Source organism: Physeter macrocephalus, chromosome 11, assembly GCF_002837175.3.
Source record: "Physeter macrocephalus isolate SW-GA chromosome 11, ASM283717v5, whole genome shotgun sequence".
NCBI lineage: Eukaryota > Metazoa > Chordata > Mammalia > Artiodactyla > Physeteridae > Physeter > Physeter macrocephalus.
This window is the reverse complement of record NC_041224.1, coordinates 101,743,962-101,751,251: the sequence shown is the minus strand read 5'-3', so window position 1 is coordinate 101,751,251 and position 7,290 is coordinate 101,743,962.

Genomic DNA, 7,290 nt, shown 5'->3' with positions numbered 1-7,290 from the left:
ACCATATGACCCAGCAATCCCACTACTGGGTATATACCCTGGGAAAACCATAATTCAAAAAGAATCATGTACCACAATGTTCATTGTAGCACTATTTCCAATATCCAGGACATGGAAGCAACCTAAGTGTCCATTGACAGATGAATGGATAAAGAAGATGTGGCACATATATACGATGGAGTATTACTCTGCCATAAAAAGAAATGAAATTGAGTTATTTGTAGTGAGGTGGATGGACCTAAAGACTGTCATACAGAGTGAAGTAATAAGCCAGAAAGAGAAAAACAAATACCGTAAGCTAACACATATATATGGAATCGTAAAAAAAAAAAAAAAAGTTCTGAAGAACCTAGGGGCAGGACAAGAATAAAGACTCAGATGTAGAGAATGGACTTGAGGACACAGTGAGGGGGAAGGGTAAGCTGGGACGAAGTGAGAGAGTAACATTGACATATATACACTACGAAATGTAAAATAGATAGCTAGTGGGAAGCAGCCGCATAGCACAGGGAGATCAGCTCGGTGCTTTGTGTCCACCTAGAGGGGTGGGAGGGAGATGCAAAAGGGAGGAGATATGGGGATATACGTATGCATATAGCTGATTCACTTTGTCATACAGCAGAAACTAACACACCATTGTAAAGCAATTATACTCTAATAAACATGTTATAAATAAATAAAATGATAAAACTATATTGCCTTCAAAAAAAATTATATAAGTTTCTAAACACATAATCTCTTTCAAAGGCACAGTTCCAAACCACAAGATATTCTATACAAATGAAATTTCTAAGCTTCCTGTGCTTCATAATGTCAAAAATGGGAGTCCCATATTTCTTTTCTTATTCTTGAAAAATTATTTTATATATCTCTACTATATTCTTAAGTTAACCTTAGAAACTACTTCTTTTCTGAAAATATTGTGCTGCTGACATCCAAACTTAATTAAACTCATTTCTATATTATTTTCATAATAAAATAACTAGTTACTCTAAATTTCGCTATTTATAAAGATTAATATTTTCTTCATCAATGCACATGATAGAGGTGAAGCCTTTATTTTCAAGACAATATTTTTCCATATGATAGCTTTATATTCACATATACACATAGAATCAGGTTTATAAATTTAATTGTGTTGAAAAAGTATATTAACTACTTAACTGTACCTAAACTGCCTTAAATTTAACTTATACTATTTTATGTACTATTTGCTGTCAAGATTGTTTTCTACTTGATAATTAAACAGAAGGGGGCAAATATGGCATAGACAGACAAGATTTGTGATAAATAAAAATAAAACCAGGCAGGATGAACCCTGCATTCTAACTTGTATACACTCAATAACTGTTATATACCAAGTATGATTCCAGTATCATATATGAGAATTTACTATATTGGGCATGGTGCTATGAAACACAAATCCAAACAAGAAATAATTTTTTCTGACTTTGCACTTCATTGAAGAAATTAAAGAGTTATTATGTCATGACTGCTGACAATAGTGCAAAAATTAATAGAAAAATTAACCTGTGAAACATGGTATCTGACAGCTAATACTGAACCTGTACTATGAAAGGTTAAAGATTATTGCTGATAATGGAAGAAAGCAAAACAAGCAGAGACCCTGAGTTATAGCTTTAAATATATAATGTGAAAATAAATCTCTGATTTGTAAGAATGATTTGCTAACCCATTTCCATCCTGTGAAGAATATATAACCTTCTCAAAAATTTTTAAACATATTTGTGTTTATTATGCATTAATATTCTGGATATTTTGAAAATTATGCAATCATTTTCTAACACAGGAATGAAAACAATAATAAGACCTTAGCCAAAGGAACTCACCATGGCTAATGCGAGTAGGGGTAGTGCACATTTTTCCTGCTAAATTTTATATTTAACCTAATGTTTTCAAAATCATTTGTAAGAATGATTGAAAAAAAATTACTTGCTACTGTTGTCCTTCCACTACCACCCCTTCATAAATGTCATAAATTACAATTTTTCATTAGACTAGAACAATAAATACATTTCTACCAAAACATGTTTATTTTCATTATATTCCCATAACCATAATAACAGAATTTTAATGCATTTTAATAAATAAATGGGAATGAAAATTTATCAGTTCCTAAAAACTCAGATTTTTTTAAACTACTAAATGATCATGATATTTTAAATACACAATTCTACATTGCTAATATCTATTGAAATAGAATTTATAGATGAATAATCAAGCCATAAAGCACCTGTACTTTCATCCAACAGGACATGGAAAACAGCATTGTAACATTTCCAAGAAAATTGATACTCTGTAAAAATCTTGGAATAATTAGCAAAGATACCTCAGCTCCTTTTGCTTAAATATTTTGATAACTATAGATGTTCCATTCAAAAATCATTCACATAAACTTCTAACAGAATATATTCAGTAACACAGGCTTAGTATAGATACCAATATTTTCTCATAAAACTTCATTTAACAACTGAATGTACAACTGCCATGTTTTCGTTCTACATATACTTATGAAAGAAGCATTCCTCAGTGATACATCATGTTACAAAATATGCAAGAAATAGCAAATCATTCTTTCAAATCAGAGATTTATTTTCACATCATATATGGGTTAAAATTTTTTAATATTTCAAAGACTATAAGTTAAGGTAATAACTGAAAATATTATACTCAAGAATTATTAGGTACAATAGTTAAGAACCCCCTACTCAGTTATTTTATACTAAAATTTTTGTGTGTGTATTAATCCAGAATAGAACCTGTAGAAAATATCTAATATTAGTCATCTGTATTCTTTATACACAAATGGATTAAAATTGTTCAGAATGTTGTCTCTGATTGAGCTGTACCTAAATTTTAAAAAAAGAAACTTTTAGAAAGTTGCTTTTAATAAAAATAGATAAATTATTAAAGTTGACTTTATCACTTTCAAATAATCTTGGAGTATGTATTTAAATAAAGCAATTATTATTGGACACTTTCTATGGGTTCAACAATTAAATTCTATACTTGGTTTAGCACACCTTATTTCACCTCTTCTACTTCTGCAACCAAAATTATGTCTTCTCTCTGGAAAAATATCCTGAGTATCATTCCCCAAAAGAGAATTATAGAATATAGTGAAACAGTATCTTTACCAAATGTGAATTAAGTATTTTATATGGCTAACACTACATGAATTTCTCTCTGTATAAAGCCTTTCATTTAGATCATTGTATTCATAATTGTAGCTCAATTTCAAAAAAAAAAAGTCCTCTGTTTAAAAAGAGAAATAATGACAAATACCTGTTGAAGAGAACAAATTGTGTAAAAATAATTAGGCATGTTTTCATAGCTATTTTGGCTTTGCGGAAGGTAGCAAAATCTTTTTCATGCTACTGAAATCTCTTATTTTCTTACTATCTTCCAGTGTCACTACATATTATAGGATCCAAATTGTGACATCAGAAAAATTAAACTCAGGACATTTGTGCATTCTGCATTCAAGCATACACTAGCAATGTAGCGATTTGACCTTTGAAAGAGGACAATTCATGTGCGCATATCTCATGCCTGTCTGCCTTCCATATACTTAGCAAGATGATGATTGCTCCCAGCTATGTTGATATACTTCTATCCACTTGACTGGCTGTGGATAGGAGGCAAATGATCTATCTGTTAAGAGGTGATCTTTGTAGATGTCTCACCTAATCAGAGTAGAATATTTGTAAACATAAGCAGGTCTGCTACCTCATCTAGTCCCACTAAAACCTGCATAGCTTTCACTTGCCTTGTATAAAAGGTCACTGCAAATACTGCTGTGAAATGGCCCAGGGAATGAGTTCCTTCAACAAGCTACCTGTGGCAATGCACAGTAGGAAACCCTTTCTGAGAAATATATTGTACCTCTTCAGAGATAATCCAACTATATGTTGGTTTAATTTTCCTCAGGGAAAGGAATACTTTCCATTACATACTAGATTAAACTATATAAAATTGCCGACATACAAACATTTTTGATCCATAAGAATGCTGATTTCTTATGGTTCAACCTAATATATCTTATAATGTAATATAAAATTTAGGGGAAATGTGTCATCTCTATTTTTCTTTCAGATCTATGTATTATTAAAAACAGAAATTTCTCTTTGGTGGCCTATACCTCTGCCTGAATTTCCAGAAACGTTAAAAAACGACCAATGTAGCAAAACTCCTGTAGCATTTTCTGTCAGTACTGGTGGTTTTCCAAGGTGTGATACATGACTCACTCAGGTAAGGAGAATTTTGTGGTACATTGATAAACATGAGAGCTACTAGAAAATTCATAGCTAGCATTTTAAACTAGCATGCTTTAATGAGTAATACTTCTTAAAATAATTTAATTTATTTAAGTCTTAAAAAGTGAGTCATTGAAAAAAATTAAGTAGACAAATGGTACTCATATGGATGACAAAAATGTGAAAAGCATTGACCTACACAACTACAATTTTCCATACATTACCACATATTATATTGCTGATATCCCAAGTTTCTCCAGAGAAGACAAAAGAACTTATATTTGAATGTACCATATGAATTATTATTTTTGTTGATAAAAAACAGACTAATATTATCAATTTCATATGGTTTGACCTAGATGTAGCTCTTCCACCACATAGCGTTCAATGACTAAAAGGTATCAAGTAAAAATTAAATTTTGATTGAATGACTGAATTAACACAAAGACTTTAAGTTTTTCATGTCTCAGTATGAATACAAAATATATCAACAAGTTTAAGAAAACTTGCCTGTAAACAAATGTCAACTGAAACATAAGGATAGAAGTCAACATGTTTAACTCGTGTAAATATTAGAGATGCATGGATTCTTTTTACACAACACTCTTCCCTGATAGCAACACAAAAATAAATGATTATGTCTCCTAAGAACTCACACCTTTGTTGGTCTGCATCCAAATTGGATCAAGATCAAGGATAAATTCATTTCTCCATTTCCTCCAAAGATATGGAGTCTAACAAATTAAGAAAAAAAGACAAACTCAGCCAGCCTATATGTCCATCCCACTATAATAACATATAATTAGAAGCAAACATTCAAAATCCAACAAACAACTTAAGAGGACTAAATCAAGCATATTTACCCCCCAAAATGTTCCTCTCTGGACACTGAGCACATAATAATGCAATGATGTAAAATATTTACTTTGGCAAACTAACTTTAAAAATTAGCTTTGTAAACATCATCAGAACCCAAATATCCCAACCTGCCTTAGCAGATCTCTCATTAGTCCTTTGAGAAAAGAATAGAAAGACTATGTATTAGTAATCTCCCCAATAAGCAATTAGAAATCTATAATTCTTTGAACACGACTTGTATTGTTACCAGGAATAGGGATGCAGGCCAGAGAGAATGTCGAAGGATGACCAGAGCCAGCAACAAGTAAATAACCTTTAACACACTTTTCACTATTGTATGGTTTCCACCTTTGTTTACTCCACTCAACCATACTCCTCTAGCATAGAATTTCTAGCTATGATAACAGTGACATAAAGAACTTAGGAAAAGGCACCCTTATTTAGAAATGTATGTAGGTCAACAATATAGAAACATACTCTATAAATAGATGTAAATGTTCTTGTGAATTCTGTATACAAAAAGGGTGGTTTAGTTTAGAAAAAACATTACAAGTTTGAATTAAATTGCAAAGGAAGAATACTTGCATTTTTATGCCTTTGAGGATATTTCATTTCAAATCTAATGTCTGAATTTATTAACCAATGCTAGTGCAATAAAATCCAGGAAGCTTAAAATAATTAGGGTTACCAGGTAAAACACAGGATTCCCAGTTAAATTTGAATTTCAGGTAAATAATAAATAATTTTTTAGTATAAGTAGGTCTCAAATATTCCATGGAAGCACTTATACTAAAATATTATTCATAGTTTATCTAAAATTTAAATGTAGCTGGGCAGCCGGTACTTTTATTTCCTAAATCTGGCAACCCTAAAAATAATGCATATGGAAAAGAAAAACAAAAGAAAACAAAAGTCTTTTTATTGAACTATCTAAAGAACAAAAGAGCATTCCTGGGTTGGTAGAGGTGGTCAAAGGGTCAGAAGTTTTGATTGTTCCCAAAACTAATATCTCCAAAGCATCTTCCAGTAGGTCTTCCCTGACTTCACCATGTCTAGAAGTTGTTGGTTCTGTCATCTCTTCCCAGGTATTGTCTTTAGTATTGGCTATAGATTGCATTGGTTCCTTCTCAGATGTAGAAAATCATCAAGATTTTGCTTTTATCACTTAGATTTAAAATTATGTACAGATTTATATATTTACATGAAGTCAATGAAGACCATCATTAAAAAGTAATACAGCCAAACAAAGTAATTAATTATAAGGTTAGAAGATAATATACTTTTGCTAATTACTCACAGCTTGGTGCCTATTTTTTCACAGCAGCCAACAACTGCATGTTTTTAATCTCCATAATAACAATAATGGCATGCATCATTAACCCTATTTTATTCTTTTTAAAAATTTTTTATAATACCAATAACAAAGATCATTAACCTCTATTCTGTTTAACATCTAATCAGCCATTTTAGTTAAATAAATATCATAGAAAACATTAAATATCACTTTGCTAAGCTACACTGGCTCTCAGGAGGGGAATTCTTCCTAATGCATTATATTAACATCAATGTACTCCACAAGTGTCAAAGCATGAATTGTAACAAGGAAATAGATAAACAATAATTTATGACTTTAATCAAATTAGTTCAAACCTGTCTTTTTCAAAGTAGTTTTAAATCTTATTTGTATAATTGCATTGTGTTTATGAACTTATATTCTGAAGCTATTTATAGAATAGAGCTGTCCCATTACTGAGATATTGTAAAACAATAGCTCATGAGCATGCCAAGATAGTGAGACCCAATGTGTTTTGGAAGAGAATTTCTGAGAACAACTGCTCTCTGAAGTGTGGAAACCTGTACAGTATTGCTGGCCTTGGTAATAGTTACTCTGAATCAAGACTCTTATTAAGGGCAATATACCCGCTTGCCATAACATTTCTATGAGTTTATGACCTAAGTAACAATTTCACACAATAAGTGACATCAAAAGAACCAAAATGGTAAACAAGACTCCTACATAAAATATTTAGCAAAGCCTTGTCCCAGATCCCAAATAAATGGTCATTTCTCTACACGAGTCCTTATTAGCTCCTTATGAGAATAAGTACTTAGGCAGTCCCTCACTACTCAGTCTGCCTGCCCTATCAGGCTTGGT